Source organism: Artemia franciscana, unplaced genomic scaffold (genome assembly GCF_032884065.1).
Source record: "Artemia franciscana unplaced genomic scaffold, ASM3288406v1 PGA_scaffold_23, whole genome shotgun sequence".
Taxonomy (NCBI): domain Eukaryota; kingdom Metazoa; phylum Arthropoda; class Branchiopoda; order Anostraca; family Artemiidae; genus Artemia; species Artemia franciscana.
In genome coordinates this window covers 1,010,679-1,029,354 of record NW_027062649.1, presented here as the reverse complement: position 1 = coordinate 1,029,354, position 18,676 = coordinate 1,010,679, and the positions used below count along the sequence as shown (strand labels likewise).

The 18,676-nt window shown below is 33.1% G+C and overlaps 1 long non-coding RNA gene across 1 annotated transcript in view; it reads right to left on the bottom strand.

The window, feature by feature from the left end:
- The window catches only part of LOC136041439 (uncharacterized), a 34,469-nt gene extending 16,910 nt beyond the window's left edge, over positions 1-17,559 (bottom strand). Inside the window, exon 1 of the long non-coding RNA XR_010621027.1 lies at positions 17,446-17,559. This is a non-coding gene — a long non-coding RNA (uncharacterized LOC136041439). The remainder of the gene's footprint in view (positions 1-17,445) is intronic.
- Positions 17,560-18,676: the final 1,117 nt, after the last annotated feature.

Below are 18,676 nucleotides of genomic sequence, written 5' to 3'. Positions count from 1 at the left end.
ATCCCGTTTATTAACTAGCCTGTTACCCCTATTACATTTCTTTTTAAAATTAAAATGAAAATCCGGTGGGGGTAGACAAAGAGATTAATGAAGTTTCCGTGTGTAGGACTTGTGTATATTTTAGGCATTTGAATATTTTAATAATGTTTTTGTTGTTTTGTTGATGTTTGGTTTTTGTTTTTTTGGGGGGGGGGCTTAACCGGTTTCTTAGATTTGGTGTTTACTTTTAAAAGTTATATATTTATATATTGATGTATTTTTTAGGTATTGGACAATTTTATGGATTTTTGTTGTGTTTTGGGGTATTAATTTTTTAAGGAGGTTGGCTTAACCAGTACCTTAGATGCGTTTTACTTTTAGTGTTTGAGTTTTAAAAAAAATTAAGTCGTGCTTATCAAACAGTGTTTGGCAACGAACTGTAATTAAGTAGCGACCCGTCTCAATAGTAGCCGAAACTTCAAAAAACAGAGTTTTGCGACCAGTAGATATATCAAAAGAATAGAAACTTTATACTGATTTCGAACATGTAAGTTTCATTAAGTTTAGTCTTAACAATCAAATGTTAAGATCCTGAGAAAATTTCTCGATTTTGGAAAAAAAAGGAGGGAACCCACTGAAAGTCATAAAATCTTAATGAAAAACACATCATCAGACTCAGTGTATACAAGAACCCATACTTTAGAGGTTTCAAGCTCCTATTTAAAAATTATAGAATTTGTATATTTTGCCTGATGAAAGATTCCAGATGCGCGTTTATTTGTTTGTTTTTCTTAGGGGTAATCGTTTCGACATAATAGTACTAAAATATCGTGAGAGGGTTCATTCGAATGGAAACTAAAAGTTCTAGAGCTCTTTTTAAATGAGCAAAGAAATTGAAAGGCAACTGGGCACCTCTCTCATGCCCCTTTTTTCTCAAAATGGTCTGATATAAATTTTGTGATAGTCATTGTGTTCAACAGAGTTGAAAGGCCGACTAACGATTCCTTTGGAGATATCTTCATCCCTGATAGCCCAAGTGGAAAGGTCTAAGCTGCAAAAATTACTCACTGTTTACATACAGTATTTGCTATTGGGTAAAATGCGTATATTTGTTGGGGGGTTGATTTTCTGCTCGTGGGATTTTTTACAGGGATAATTTTTTGTTGGGAGGGATGTTCTCAGGACATGAATTATTCAGGATAAATTTTATACTAGGAGAATTTGCCAGAATTTCTTTCTGATATTCTTCTTATGTCCTGCTCTCTTATTGTCAACTCAATTTTACGCGTGGAGATGTTAAGGGAATTGTCCGAGGTAAATTTTTACCAGGATTGAAATGTCTAGAGGATAAATCTATGGGAAGGAGGGATATATCACTTGAGTTATAGCGGGATTTTTTGCATTGCTTAAAAAACGATCAGAAATCAAATTAAAAAAAAAGTGTTTTCTATGGAAAGTAAGGAGCAACCTTAAAACTTAACGAATATAAATTATTATGTATACGAGGAGGGTGAATCCTCTTCATTACCTTACTTTTTTAAAGTTTAAATTCTGTTCTTATTCCTTAATAACGACTCCCAAAACACTGCTCGCTTAATTAGAACAACAGGAAACACTTTTAAAGGTACTAAACAGTTATATTTTTTGTGGATTATTTAGACATTAGCACTTCCCCCCCCTTTTTTTTGGTGTTTGAATTTTGCATACTGGACAGAAATTTTCGGCAGTGAAATTTAATTTAGGTGCGTGGAGCTAATTTCTAAGTTTTTTGAGATGGTTTTAGTATATTGGATGGAAGATTTCTTTTGTATGGTTCTAGTCTTTACATGCTATTTTAGCTGTTTTCTGTCGGGTTTCAGTTTATGTTTAAGAGCTCAAGTTTTGGAATGTGTTTGATTTAAGCTCTTTAAATTAGGTATTAGATTGAAAGTTTTTTAGTATTTAAAGTATTCTCTGTAGGTTTTGGATTGTGTGTTTTGCATTTAACATTCGGTATTAAGAAGCATTCAACTCTTTCTGACTGGTTTTTAAGATTTTGTACATGGCTTAATTTTATTGTGATGGGCTGAAATTTTTTATATGTTGTCAATTTTGTGCATTTAGTTTTAATTTAGTTGTTATGAGGGCATCATAACATGTATTGTTTGTCTGGTTCTAATTTTACTGATTGAGACCTATGGCTTATATTCTATTATTTGGAGTTTTAATCATTATCTTAGGATGGGAACCATTTTGAGCATGATGGGTATCTAAATTTTAATTCGTTGTCATGGATGGTTAAAATAATGAAAGAAAGAAAAAGGGAAAAGAACATAAAAACACTTTTTGTTTGTCTTTGTATTTGGTTAAAGCTTGCATTAACTACAGTTTTGTTTTATGGGAAGTAAAAGTTTTTTTAATTTACATTTCAATTTCTTCAGTGTTTCAAGTTTTTTGTGTATAGTGTTTAAATTATGTTTAGCATTTAAATTTCTATACTAGAAAGTTTTATTTGTGTATGTTTGTTTTGAGCTTTCGTGACTTTTTTGTGATGGGGTAGAGTTTATTTGGAAGTAAAGGTTTTGTACTTAGTTAAAGCTTTTGTAGTCACATTATGATATTTCTTGTTAATGCGGTTTTAATTGGGGTTTGGAAATTACGTTTTTTTTGTTTTTTTTTAGTTTTGTCCTTTTTTGCTAGCGGTGGAGAAGAAAATGTAGTTATTATATATGGAGTCTAAGTTTTCTTGGGAAATGTTTAATCCTTCGTATAAACACATGCAATACTATTGGGAGGACACTAGGGGGTCGGGTCTAATTATTAATACTAATTGTTAATTATTAGTGCTTAATTATTATTATTAATTATTAATACTAATTATTAAGGCTATTCTAGTATATTTAAAATATTTGTTTATGTACCTTTCAAATATGGATTGCATTTTTTTGTGTTTGTGGTTTTACTTTTTTTGTATACGAAACGGAGTGTTTTATCTTTGCCATTAAATTTTGGACCACGGGATTTAGTTTTTCATTTTTTATTCAGATTTATGTATATCAGATTGAATATTCTTTTTTTAGGGTTCTAGTCTTTTTATGGTATTTTTGCTGCTTTCTCTCGGGTTTAGTTTATATTTAAAAGGTCAAAGTTTTTAATTGGATTGGATTTTAGTTTTTCAAATTAGGTTTCGTGTTTTTTTTTTCTCTGAGGTTAGATTTCACACATGATGTTGAAACTATTTTGTATGGGCTTATGATTTAAGGTCTAATTTTAATATTTAGCATTGAAGGTTTGCATTTACCCTTATTACCTTTGGTTAAAGTGGTCATTTTTTAGATTGCATTATTTTGGGAGATAAGGTTTATGTATTCAGCTTGATCTTCTCATGAAAAATTGTAGTAATTATATTGATTTTAAAAATAGATGTAAAATCTTAAGCCAAAAATTGATATTAAGAGGTTTTTCTGAAAATAAATTAACTTGGCAATCTAAAAAATTTAGTTTTCATTATAACGAACTTTTAAATAAATACCAAAAGAATTATCTGGAAATACTTAGGGAAATTTTCGGTTAAATTTCGTAGGTTTGCGAAAAGTTGATGCAACGCCATCTATTTTGTATTGTGTATCTAAAAGAGCGAATTTTTCAAAAATTGCCACATGGTAATGATTGTAATTATTTTAGTTCATTCAGTTTTTTTTTGCAAAGAGTTATTATTTGTGATTTGGTAAAATTTATCACATTTAGTTTAATTATTGCTGCTAAACAGAGGAATGTATTAACAGGATAAGCTTGTTTTGGTGTTACTTGGTTGTTCTACATTTGCTGGTTTGTTTTCTTTTTTTTTTCATGGGAATGTATTTTGGGGGTGAAGCCTGACATGGGGATACCATGGGTATTCTGTGGTAGGCACAATACTTGACTGGGTAGAGAGTTTAAAGTGCCGAAACCCTATAGGCAAGTGTATTCTCCTGATGGGCCCTTGTGTTGGGTAGTTGCCTCTGAATTATTTGTCTTTGTTGTTTTTATTGTTTGGTAAATGACGACTTATACTTATTGACGACATGACTGCCTGTCCACGGAAAAGTTGATGCAACGCCATCTATTTTGTACTGTGTATCTAAAAGAGCGAATTTTTCAAAAATTGCCACATGGTAGCTGCTAAACAGAGGAATATATTAACAGGATAAGCTTGTTTTGGTGTTACTTGGTTGTTCTACATTTGCTGGTTTGTTTTCTTTTTTTTCATGGGAATGTATTTTGGGGGTGATGCCTGACATGAGGATACCATGGGTATTCTGTGGTAGGCACAATACTTGACTGGGTAGAGAGTTTAAAGTGCCGAAACCCTATAGGCAAGTGTATTCTCCTGATGGGCCCTTGTGTTGGGTAGTTGCCTCTGAATTATTTGTCTTTGTTGTTTTTATTGTTTGGTAAATGACGACTTATACTTATTGACGACATGACTGCCTGTCCACGGATTATTCTTTATGGTTGATTGTGTATGGCTATGCTGTTTGACCTGTGTGATTGTATGGATGAGTAGGGTTAAGGCCTCATTCACGTACTGGTCTATATTATTCACTTATTTAGAAAAACAGTCTTCCTTTTCTGCTTCTGTCTCCTTTCTTTTGGTGCCCCCCCCCCCCGGCGTCCCGGTGGGGACGCCGTGGGGGCACAGGGGGGATATATAAATGACGACCGGGACAGAGGGAATGTTCAAGGGCAAAAATTAGAATAATGAGGTATAGATCTGAACACGGATTTTTTTTTCCCATGGACAATTATATGTTGCATGTTCAAGAGTCTGTAAGCCTGACAATCTATTTATATGCACAGATAATGGGACAGCGAAGAATGTCATATATTCGCAAGTTTTACGTAATTAAAAACATATAAATATCTATCTATATTCATAGGTGGGACACAGGGACAAAATCACAATGGCGCGTAACTAATATGGCGCGTAACAACTTACGCGCACGGGGGGCTTGGGGGGGGGGAAGCGCCCCCAAGAACTAGGTGTTGAGGTGGCGCGACGCGCCACCCCAACAGCTAGTATATATATATATATATATATATATATATATATATATATATATATATATATATATATATATATATATATATATATATATATATATATATATACATATATATATATATATATATATATATATATATATATATATATATATATATATATATATATATATGAAACGATTTTTGTTTGTTTTTGTATTTAGTTTAAACTTGCGGGAATTAGTTTTTTTTCTGGGAAGTCAAAGTTTCTTAAATTATATTTTAATTCTTTAGCGTTTGAGGTTTTTGTGTATAGTGTTTATTTTGAGCTTTTGTGCCTTCACTTTTTTTCTCTCAGGTTTTAGTTTATATTTAAGATGTCAAGGTTTTGAGTTATATATATATATATATATATATATATATATATATATATATATATATATATATATATATATATATATATATATATATATATATATATATATATATATATATGTATATATATATATATATATATATATATATATATATATATATATATATATATATATATATATATATATATATATATATACTATCTGTTGGGCGCCCCCCCCCCCCCAAGCCCCCCCGCGCGTGTAAGTCGTTACGCGCCATTGTAGTTGTGTCCCTATGTCCCACCTGTGAATGTATATATATATATATATATATATATATATATATATATATATATATATATATATATATATATATATATATATATATATATATATATATATATATATATATATATCTATATATATAAAAATAAGTTGTCTGTGTGTGGATCTGTGGATGGATCAGGTGACGTCATGTTTGTTCGCATATGACGTCTGAATTATTTCACACTAATACAAAAGAAGAAAAAAACTAAAAAAGGTAAAAACTACAAAAAAAACTAAAAAGAAAAAAACTAAAAAAGCTAAAAAACTAAAAAAAACTAAAAAAAAGGTAAAAATCTAATAACTAAAAAAAAACTGAAAAAAATAAAAAAAGGCAAAAACTACAAAAAAAATAAAAACTAATAAAAAAACTAAAAAAGCTAAAAAACTAAAAAAAACTAAAAAAAAATTAAAAAAAGGTAAAAAACAAAAAAATCTATATATATAAAAATAAGTTGTCTGTGTGTGGATCTGTGGATGGATCAGGTGACGTCATGTTTGTTCGCATATGACGTCTGAATTATTTCACACTAATACAAAAGAAGAAAAAAACTAAAAAAGGTAAAAACTACAAAAAAAACTAAAAAGAAAAAAAAACTAAAAAAGCTAAAAAACTAAAAAAAACTAAAAAAAGGTAAAAATCTAATAACTAAAAAAAAACTGAAAAAAATAAAAAAGGCAAAAACTACAAAAAAAATAAAAACTAATAAAAAAACTAAAAAAGCTAAAAAACTAAAAAAACTAAAAAAAATTAAAAAAAGGTAAAAAACTAAAAAAACTAAAAACTAAAAAAGAAAAAAACTAAAAAAAAGGAAAAAACTGAAAAATAAAAGAGAAAAAGAAAACTAAAAAAATATGAATAAATATATATAAAAATAAGTTGTTTGTGGGTTATGTCTGTCTGTCTGTCTGTCGAGTGACGTCGTGTTTGTCCGCATATGACGTCTGAATTATTTCACACTAATACAAAAGAAGAAAAAAAACTAAAAAAGGTAAAAACTACAAAAAAAAACTAAAAAGAAAAAAAACTAAAAAAGCTAAAAAACTAAAAAAAACTAAAAAAAGGTAAAAAACTAAAAACTAAAAAAAACTGAAAAAACTAAAAAAAGGCAAAAACTAAAAAAAAACTAAAAACTAATAAAAAAAACTAAAAAAGCTAAAAAGCTAAAAAAACTAAAAAAACTAAAAAAAGGTAAAAAACAAAAAAAAACTAAAAACTAAAAAAGAAAAAACTAAAAAAAAGGAAAAAACTGAAAAATAAGAGAAAAAGAAAACTAAAAAAATATTAATAAATATAAAAAATATAAATATAAATATAATATAAATTAGCAATCAACAAAGCACCGAGACACAAATGACGACCGGGACACAGGGAGTATAAATGACGACCAGGACATAAGTAAAAAAAAAAACTAAAAACACTAAAAAAATGGTAAAAACTACAAAAAAACTAAAAACTAATAAAAAAGCTAAAAAATCTAAAAATCTAAATAAACTAAAAAAGAAAAAAAAGAAAAAAGGAAAAAAATAAAGGAGAAAAACAAAACTAAAAAACGAATGTATATAAAGACCGGGACACCGGGATACAAATGACGACCGGGACACAGGGAATATAAATGACGACCGGGACACAGGGACACAACTACAATGGGGACGCCGGGGGGCACAGGGGGATATAAATGACGACCGGGACACTGGGACACAAGGAATATAAATGACGCCCGGGACACTCAAAGAGAAATCACAGACTGGAACACCGGGACACAAATGACGACCGGGACACAGGGAATATAAATGACGACCGGGACACAGGGACATAACTACAAAGGGGACGCCGGGGTGCACAGGGGGATATATAAATGATGATGGCGACTCAGGGAATGGTCGATTAGCAATCACCATCAACAAAGCTCAAGGGCAATCATTAGAATCATGAGGTATAGATCTGAATACGGATTGTTTTCCCATGGACCATTATATGTTGCATGTTCAAGAGTCGGTAAACCTGACAATCTATTTATATGCACAGACAATGGGACAGCAAAGAATGTTGTATATTCGCAAGTTTTACGTAGTTAAAAACATATATATATATATATATATATATATATATATATATATATATATATATATATATATATATATATATATATATATATATATATATATATATATATATATATATATATATATATATCTATATTCACAGGTGGGACATAGGGACACAACTACAATGGCGCGTAACTAATATGGCGCGTAACGACTTACGCGCGCGGGGGGGCTTGGGGGGGGGGCGCGAAGCGCCCCCACCAACTAGGTGTTGGGGTGGCGCGAAGCGCCACCCCAACAGCTAGTATATATATATATATGTTTTTAACTACGTAAAACTTGCGAATATACAACATTCTTTGCTGTCCCATTGTCTGTGCATATAAATAGATTGTCAGGTTTACCGACTCTTGAACATGCAACATATAATGGTCGATGGGAAAAAAAATCCGTATTCAGATATACCTCATGATTCTAATGATTGCCTTTGAGCTTTGTTGATGGTGATTGCTAATTGACCATTCCCTGTGTCGCCGTCGTCATTTATATATCCCTCTGTGCCCCCCGGCGTCCCCGTTGTAGTTGTGTCCCTGTGTCCCGGTCGTCATTTATATTCCCTGTCTCCCGGTCGTCATTTGTGTCTCGGTGTTCCAGTCTGTGATTTCTCTTTGAGTGTCCCGGGCGTCATTTATATTTCTTGTGTCCTGGTGTCCCGGTCGTCATTTGTGTCCCGGTGTCCCGGTCTGCATATACATTCGTTTTTGAGTTGGTATTTTTTTTAGTTTTTAGTTTTTTACCTTTTTTTAGTTTTTTTTAGTTATACCTCATGATTCTAATGATTGCCCTTGAGCTTTGTTGATGGTGATTGCTAATCGAACATTCCCTGTGTCGCCGTCGTCATTTATATATCCCCCTATGCCCCCGGCGTCCCCGTTGTAGTTGTGTCCCTGTTGTCCAAGTCGTCATTTATATTCCCTGTGTCCTGGTCGTCATTTTTATCCCGGTGTCCCGGTCTGTATATACATTCGTTTTTGAATTGGTCTTTTTTTTAGTTTTTAGTTTTTTACCTTTTTTGTAGTTTTTTTAGTTATACCTCATGATTCTAATGATTGCCCTTGAGCTTTGTTGATGATGATTGCTAATCGAATATTCCCTGTGTCCCCGTCGTCATTTATATATCCCCCTGTGCCCCCCGAAGTCCCCGTTGTAGTTGTGTCCCTGTGTCTCAGTCGTCATTTATATTCCCTGTGTCCCGGTCGTCATTTGTATCCCGGTGTCCCGGTCTGTATATACATTCGTTTTTGAAATGGTATATGATGAAATAAATTTTTATATTTTTCCCCTTTTTTTCTTTTTAGTTTTTTTTTTGTTTTTTTTCTTTTTTCTTTTTAGTTTGTTTTTATTTTTATTTTTTTTAGTTTTGTTTTTCTCAATTATTTTTCATTTTTTTTCCTTTTTTTATTTATTTTGCTTTTTTGGTTTTTTTAGGTTTTTTATTAGTTTTTAGTTATTTTTTTTCTTTTTAGTTTTTTTGTAGTTTTTACCTTTTTTTTAGTTTTTTTAGTTTTTTTTACTTATGTCCTGGTCGTCATTTATACTCCCTGTGTCCCGGTCGTCATTTGTGTCCCGGTGCTTTGTTGATGGTGATTGCTAATGGAACATTCCTTGTGTCCCGGTCGCTTTCTCTTTGAGTGTCCCGGTCGTCATTTATATTCCCTATGTGCCGGTGTCCCGGTCGTCATTTGTGTCCCGATGTCCCGGTCTGTAATTTCGTCAGTCAAAAACATGACGTCAGTCGACACACAAACATGACGTCACTCGACAGACACACACACACACACACACACACAGAACTTATTTTTATATACATAGATAGATATATATAATAGTAATCATAAACTTCATAGTGTTAGAGTTTAAATTTGTTCAAGTACCTTTTACATGTACAATTTACATGTAGCCTACAGGAGTGCAATTCATTGTGTTTGTTGTTTGACTTGCGCATACGGGACGGATGTTTACGTTTATGACGATAAGGTTTGCTCAATGGGATTTAGTTTTTTTTAAGTTTTTAAGTTTAGTTTTTTTGTATATTAGATTGTACATTCCTTTTTTAGTGTTCTAGTCAATTTCTCTTGCTTAAGCTGTATTCTCTCGGGATTTAGTTTATAATTCAGTTAGCTTTTGTTAATGAAGTATAGTTTATTTTTAAATCAGATTTCGTTTTTTTTATGAGTTTTGAGTTCATATATGATCCATAAACTATTTGTGTGGGTTTATAATTTCATATTAAGGAGTTGTTTTTAATTTTTAGTATTTAATTTCTAGTAAAGTTTAGTTTTAATGTTTAAAAAATTAGGATTCAATGAAGTTTGGCCAATTGGATTTAATTTTTAAATTTTTGTTTAGATATGTTGTAGTATAATCTTTATATTGGTTTATAGATAAGATGTATATCAAAAAGCCTGTAGCCAATAGAGCCTACAAACAAAACTCGAGGAACAAATAATGTAAACAAAAAAACATAATTATATTAAAAAGTTCGAAATTTTAACCAAAAATCACCAATCATAATAAAATTCAATTCTTAAGAACAGAAAAAAATCCCCTTAAGCGTCGTTCCCTATGTTTAATCCCTAATTCACACTTAGGGCAAAATTAGGAGTTGTCCGCCAGCCTTTTAGCCTCAATTTTTTTTAGGGGGGCTTAACCAGGTTCTTAGATGATTTCTTTTTTCGGTTTCAAGTCTATTTATGTTGTTTAAACTGTTTTCTCTCGGGTTTTAGTTCATAATTAAGGAGTAAAAGTTTTGAATTATATTGGGATTTTGTTTTTTAATTTCTTTTTATGTTTTTGTGCATGAGGTTTGAGTTCATAGGTGATTTTTTAAATACTTTGTTTGGGTTTATACTTTTTAATTAAGGTTCGTTTTAAATTTTTAGTATTTATATTTAAGTAATTTTTAGTTCTATTTTTTGGATTCAATGAATTTGGGCCAATAAGATTTAACTTTTAAGCCTGCAGGTACCTGAGTGGTCATAGTGTGTTTTGATTTAGTTCCATGCAGTTTCTAAGAATCCCATTTTTTTCCTTAATATGGTTGGTTTTAATAGCAGTAGTAGTAGTAGCTGTAGAATCTATTGTTGTAGCCTAAGCTTTATTGGCAACAATGTAATACAAGTAGTAATAATAGTAACAGTAGCAGTAATATGAATAAAAGCAGTATCATAAGGGTGCACATATTTTCTGCTGGTTAGTTCAACTTACCTCACAACGAGACCTGTTAGTTTCAACTACAACCACCAAACTTTTCCTCAGATATTGCTGCTACGCCCTTTTGACAACCTGCATACAGAGGGCGTGTTATGATTAAGCTCATATCCCCTCTTCAAAATTTCATTTAAATTTCACCTTAATGCCCTTAGGAATAGTTGTAATAGTAGTCACAGTAGTAGTACTGATAATACCAGGATTACCAGTAATAGCATATCTGTGATCTTTCTTTTGGCTCGTAACTTTCTACTGGCTTTTACCAGTAATAAAATATAGTAGCGGCAGTATTACTAGCAGCAGTAGTTTTAACCAATTGTTCAGTTGAACATCCCTCTCATCAAGTCTTGGAAGTTTGAATTTAATACAATTTAGCCATTGCTATGACATTGACATTGCTATAACTATTCTCTGAAAGTTTCAACTTTATACCCGAATCAATTCTTAAGATATGCTATTTTTACAATGTTCATGCACATAGCGTCTGTTAATTTAGTTCAAAATCCCCTTAATAATGTAAATTGGGTAGGGTAGAAATAGTGGTGGTGGTAGTTGTAGTAATATTGATAGCATGAAAATATTCCCTTTTTGATCATCTTCCTTATCATTTCCTAAATTCAAGTTAAAATGCCTGTGATGTACCCTTTTGACAATCAGTATACAAATAAAGTGTTTAGTTCAACACTCCAATGAACATTCTCTGAAAGGCTCAACTGAATACCCTTCGTCTTATTTGAGTGCAAACATGCATACTTTTCTAAATAATGAAAAAAACAAGTTTTCCCAACTGAAAGTAAGGAGCGACTTTAAAACTTAAACGACTATAAATTATTCCGTTTGTGATAGCGGCTGTCCCCTCTTCAACGTCCCGCTCTTTACGCCAAAGTCTGACTCTTTTAAGCAACTCTATTTTATATAACAATTAAAAATATAAGCATAAAGAGTATAGTGGTGAGGATTCTGTCCCAATCGTTTGAGAACGACTCCCAAAACACTGTTTGTTTAATTAGAATAATAAAAAGTATTTTATTAAAGTACTAAAAACTTTCTCGTAAAGAGGTAGGTGTTGAGGAGGAGCAACCTCCCTCATAAACGTAATACTAGCTATATTAGCTGAGACGCTTCGCGCCACACGAACACCTAATTGGTGCGGGCGCTTCGCGCCCCCCTCCCAAGACCCCCTCCCACTTGCGTAAGTCGTTACGCGCCATATTAGTTACGCGCCATTGTAGTTGTGTCCCTGTGTACCACCTGTGAATATAGATAGATATATATATGTTTTTAACTACGTAAAACTTGCGAATATACAACATTCTTTGCTGTCACATTATCTGAGCATATACAAAGCCTTATATACTTATAATGACGTCATATACAAACCCTCTTTTTACAAAAAAAATGAATATGCATACATACAACTTATTTTTATATAGATAGGTAGATAAATAGATATACATTAATACACTACAGATTAACTACGTAAAACTTGCGAATAAACAACATTCTTCGCTGTCCCGTTATCTGTGCATATAAATAGATTGTCAGGTTTACCGACCCTCGAACATACAGCATACAATTGTCAATGGGAAAAGATATCTGTATTAAGATCTATACCGCATTTATCTAATGATTGCCCTTGAGCTTTGTTGATGATGATTGCAAATGCTAATCGAATTGGGAATTGCAATCTTTTAAATTGAAAAGGCAGATCCGTTGGAATCATGGGAATGCGGGGAATAAGAACAGTCTCACCCTCAAAAGGCCCTGTCAAGATTGTTGCCTCTATTACGTTTTCCATTGTTTTTTTTTTACGGCACGTCGCGGGCCATTGCAAAGCTTTTGTGGGTTAATATTTCGTAACAATATTACTAGTACGCCTATTTTTAGTTGTTGCGCGTGTGTTGGAAACCCTGGGAGATCCAGGATATTTAAAATTCAGATGGATAATTAACTGCTTCATTTGGTTCCAGAACTGTGTCGACTGACTTGTAAATTACTTCCTGGTCTCGAATCTTGGTCAAAATAATATTGTTGATTTCGTAGACCTCTTTATTCTCGGCTGCCAATATCGCTCGTTCTCTGAGCCACTTATGATTTTTAGAATTGGTTATAATATTTGGAAATACTTCTTCAACCAATTCATTTTTGGACGTCACTAAATTACAGAATTCATCGGGCAGTTGTATACGTCTTGAAATTGAGTCTACTGGGAGCTTCCCGTTTCCAATTGCCAGCAATTAATCTGGAAATATTTCACCAGATTCATCGTTTTGCAATCGGCAGCTACCTTGTTCCACCATCGTTTCCACCAGGCAGCTACCTTGCGGCTATTCTGGATGACGCAATTGCCAACGCTATGTCATTTTTGATCAAATTGATGCCAGAATCAATTTTATCACAAACGTTTTACCAGTACCTCCTGGCGCATCCAAAAAGAAGATTTCTCCAACGTTGTTATCTACACAATGCATTATCTTATCATAAATATTTTTTTTTGCTCAGACGTTAACTGAGAAATATTATTTTGCACATACGACAATAGATCACTCGTGTTGTAACTTTTTTCACGATCCAATTCTACACATGTCGAAACAGCAGCGTTACGATTAGGTGAAGGCATTTCCAAATCCTGAAGAGGTTTTTTTTGCCATACATACCCACAAATCTTCAATAATAACTAAAGTGTAGTTATACATTACTGATGTAAAATCAAAGTTCATATTTAACGTCTCTAAACGTTTTCGATGGAATATATCCTCGGGCATTTTCGATTTATATTTCTCCCATAACTCTGTAGCAACTGAAGGATAGCACGAAGTTAGTATGATATCAAACAATCACGAATTTAACTTAGATTTGACGTTTCGCACGCTTCATTGATGCAGTTATCCCAGTGTTGGTCATTCTCCAATAAATTCAGAGCTTGGCATGCACTATGGTAAGTGTCATGTATAGTACCCGTTTACAGCTCTCAAATACTCAAAGGACGTTGGACCGGCTACATTCACCAAAAGCAGGTGGAGAAAGAAGCATGCATGTTGATTGGAGTAAATGGTGTAGAAGAAAGCAGTTAACGATGTATCCGGTGGATTCAGGGCTCTTTATTGCACGTTGGATTCCAAAAAATAAACACAATGACCATTCTTTAAATGTACCGCTAAGTGAACAACAGCTGGACTACGTTCATGTATTGGAAATGCAAGAATTCGCCAAACAGCTTCATTACTGCTTATGTATCTTCCAGCCTGATATTGTACGATTTCATCGATATCAGTTTCGGACTGCAAGCCAAAAAGTACCATGTCGCTGCCTTTGTTGACGTATTTACATGTGTATTTGATTGCCTTTATGGAGTTACAATATTCAGCGTTTATTTGAGCATAAAATATTTATGATAATAAAGGTGAATATGGAACAACCCACTGGTTATCTACTTCGATGGTAATACCGTTATGCTTCTTTATTATTGCTGTTTTACCGCCATCTTCAGTAGATCTTCTTCTATATTGTAGGTAACCATCGTTGCCGGTAATTGTGTTGGGTACTAAAAGTCGAAGATATTGCTTTGTGCAATGCATATGACGAAGGTAAAATTGTTAATCTTCCAGCGTTAGTGGTATTACCGTCATTTACAACTGCATCCCGCAAATGAATGTATTGTTCAGAGCGGAGCTTGGTCTGATGCAGACGATAAATAGCAAACGTTCTGATTCAATCTTTGCATACATATCAACGATGTATCGGTGAAACAATTGATGGCATTTAAAAGTATAATTTTATTCATTGTGACGAATCATTAGTCAATAGAAATAACAATTCACTGCGCTGCATTTCTTATCTGTTTGTTTAATCCGTTGTGGGCATCGTAGCGTCGATGAGTTTCAGCAATTCTTACAAACTGAGCGTTTCGCTTATGAAGAATAATATCTCGAGGTAAAAACTGATCACCGACACTAACGATTGCCACTTCGTCGATAGTTGGAGCATTGTATCTACACACATGTTCGCCAATAGGCGTTTTGTCAGCGGAAATAACAATTTTATGCGTATCAATAGGCTTCACATCGATTGCTGTTTTGAACAGGAGCACTAAATCATTGTTTTCGTGGAAAAGATGTTGCAATTGGGAAACGATAGACCTTTCAACGTCGGGAGAAATTTTTCAACGTGCATTTAATTCAGAATTGCTATAACTGATGAAGTACAGTTGTAAAAATTTATGTTCTCACCTGATAATGGTAGAAGGGACCCTGCTCTATGATAAATTTGGCGTTTTACTTTGAAAGTAGGGATAAATTGATCTTGGTTTTTTATTGGGTCACCAAACGACGTCATTTGGAAACATGAGTTATATTTTCTAATGTTTGATAAAAAAAACTCTTAGATTTTGAAGTAGTTCCAGTAAGCAAAGTCTTCAGGTGGTGTAGCCAGTTGAGGAAGTTTAACTTTTACTGAGGAACAACACATTCCCATTGTTTCACCATTAAATTTCAAGGCCTTGCAATAGGGACAAATTTTAGATAGTCCCGATTTGAACACATCTACTCAAGCTATAATCATCGACTGGGCTGTACCTTAATGCCAGGCAATAATTCTAAGTTGCTCTTGTGATTCCTCGGCACGCTTTCTTTTAGCATTATCTCTTTGAGCCTCAAGCCTGTTTTCACGTTGTTCTTGTAATTCCTCGGCACACTTTCTTTGGGTAATTTCTCTTTGAGCCACGAGGCTGTTTTCACGCTGTTATTGTGATTTCTCGGCACGCTTTCTTTTCTTACTTTCTCTATTAGCTGCAAGCCTTTTGGCATTAACTCTTTGAGCAGCTTCCTCGGCTGTTTCTTTGGCCGTTGTAGGATTTACACTAAAATTTATCTTTGAATTAACTCTTTGAGCAGCTTCCTCGGCTGTTTGTTCTGCCATTGTAGGTTTTATACTGAAATCTTTCTTTGAATCACCCCTTTATATACTTATAATGACGTCATATACAACGCCTTAAATACTTATAATGCCGTCATATGTGTACAAACAAACAAATATACAACTTATTTATATATATATAGCAGATTTGTGCAATTTCCAGTTTTTGCTCTTCATGCAATTTAAACTCTTTTCATTGTGATGTCTTTTCAAAAATATTGTAATATTGAAGCTCCCCAGTTTCTAACAGCGAAATGTACTAGGCTTGAAGCTTTTGATTTTCTTGAGGTTTTTGAATTGTTGTAATCTCATGTCAAAATAGGGAACCACTTCGATTCGAGCCTTCCTACTGATATTATATAACTGGTTGCGTTCACCCATTTCTGTTCGTGATTTCAGCTGAGTTTAGCATTCGGTTTTTTGCACTTGGGATTTCGGTAAACAAATGGTATTAAATGTGCCTCTTAAACTTTAAAGTTTTCTCATTGCTAAGGAAATTAGAGTTTATCCTTTGCTCCTTTCTAAGTGATGACGTTAGAAACTCGGCCTACGGCAAAAAAGTTAACTTTGGAATAAGACAGATAGATTATTTTTCCGACGTCAGTCGATAGCTCTTGATGAGATTATCTAAGTACATGTCATCCATTTTTTGGTAGAAAGATTCCTTCATGAGATGTATTAGTTTGAAAGTTTTAAAGGGTTGACAACTTCAGTAATAAGGTACACACTGAAACGAAAAATAGGTTGAAACAATTGTGAGACATACAGTGGAGTTTTAAGTAACAGTCGGCTGTTAGCTCATAATCATCTTCGACAATGATGGGCACGCAACTTTTGCTAGTTTGTGTACCTATTATTTGCTTTTGGTGTATTTGATGGTAAAACCAATTTGGTTCCAGTGGTAAGACATGTAGGGGACTAGTAAGTAATAATCGGCTGTTAGGCTATAATCATATGCTGCAATGAGGGGCTTGCAACTTCCGCTAGTTGCAATGAGGGGTGCTGTCTGTATGTCTGTACGTCTGTACTAAAAAAAAATAAAAAAAGGAAAAAAACTAAAAAAAAGGAAAAAATTAAAAAAAACTAAAGAAAAAAATAAAAAAACTAAAAAAAAGAAATAAACTGTAAAAAGAAAAAAGCTGAAAATAAGCAAAAAAAATAAATAAAAACAAAAAAATAAAATACAAAAAAACTAAAAAAAAATAAAACTAAAAAGAAAAAAATAAAAAATAAAATCAAGAAAAAATTTAGGTCTCTGGGGGCTGGGGGGAGGGGCTTTAGAGGGGGTTGGGGGAGGGTCGGGGTAGGAAGCTAGGGGGACTTAGGGGGGGGGGGTGTGGGAGACTAGCTGACACATGTTCACGCGGTGTTCCTACTTTCACAAATCTCAGTGCAAAACTAGTAGCGTAGACAGGAGATCTATAATCAAACGTGCCCTCTTTTCTTTTGTATGTTATTAATGGGATACTTGCAAAAGTTACAACTACATCAAATATTGAAATTTATATTACACTTCAATTTTGTTTTTCAATGTACGGAGTAAAAATGTTACCTTTTTTATATTGTTTCTTCTTTAAATTTGGTTATAAATGTAAATCCAGGCTAAGAAATGATTGAACTTTCAGTGTGAATGACTTGTGTTTTTGGGAGATATTTGATTTCTTAGATGCGGTTTTCTTAGATAGGGTTTCTTAGATGCGGTTTCGTTTTTTTGTATTTGAGCTTCAATTTATCGTAGGTAGGGTTCTAGTATATTTATGGGCTTTTTTTAACTGTATTCTCTCTGGTTTTAGTTTATATCTAAGGGATCAAAGTTTTGAATTTTAGTGGGTTCAAGTTTCTTAAATTATAGCTAAAAAGGCAAATAGAACTTTTAGTTTTTTATATATTTTATATACCTACGTAACTTATGAATCAACTTACGTAACGACCTTCACATATTTTTATTATATATTTAAGGGGGGTCTTTAATCACTAAAACAACAGCTTCAGGAACAACTAAGGCCAAAATTGTAGGCAAAACTAGTACAACAGCTGCAGGTACAACTAAACCAATAGCTGCGTGTAAAACTAAGCCAAAAGCTACAGGTACAACTAAGCCGAGAGCTCCTGGAGCAACTAAACCAACAGCTGCAGTAGCAAGTAAGTCAACAACTACTGGTAATGATTATGTATTGGTAGATCTTCTTCATCTACAATATCATACGACAACAAATAAGATTTATATTTGCTGTCGGACAGAGCAGACCCTGTAGTTTTTGCGGCCATATGCCTTTGTGCTAGTTTCCTTTGGCTTTCTCGTAATATTTTCCCCCTCAAGACTAGCTCATGCTCCCTCTGCCGTTTTGGATAACAACAATGAAGAAGTGTTTCTTTGAGTTTTTCCTGATAAGTAGCTAAAATACAATTTAAAATATAAAGTATAATTAAAATCACCAGAGGGATAACGACTGAAACAGACTCAGGAATTGGCAATAAGCACATTTTGTAATCCTTTAAACTTAACTGATCCTGAAACACATCTATTTTGTCTTTAATTACATTAATAAAACCTTTCATTATGAAGCTAGTTAGAGGTAGGACCATGGTATACAATTTTAGGTCAATATCAAGAACCTTTTTCAATGTGTTATTAGTTTCATTATAAATCCTGCTGAAGTTATCATCTACAGAAATTACTGCTAATGTTATTAGCAGTAATTGTAGTAATAGCAATAAATAGTAACCGCACTGTCGTAACAAAGGGAGGGGTGCACCGATACCCCTGGCTAGCATGTGTTTTC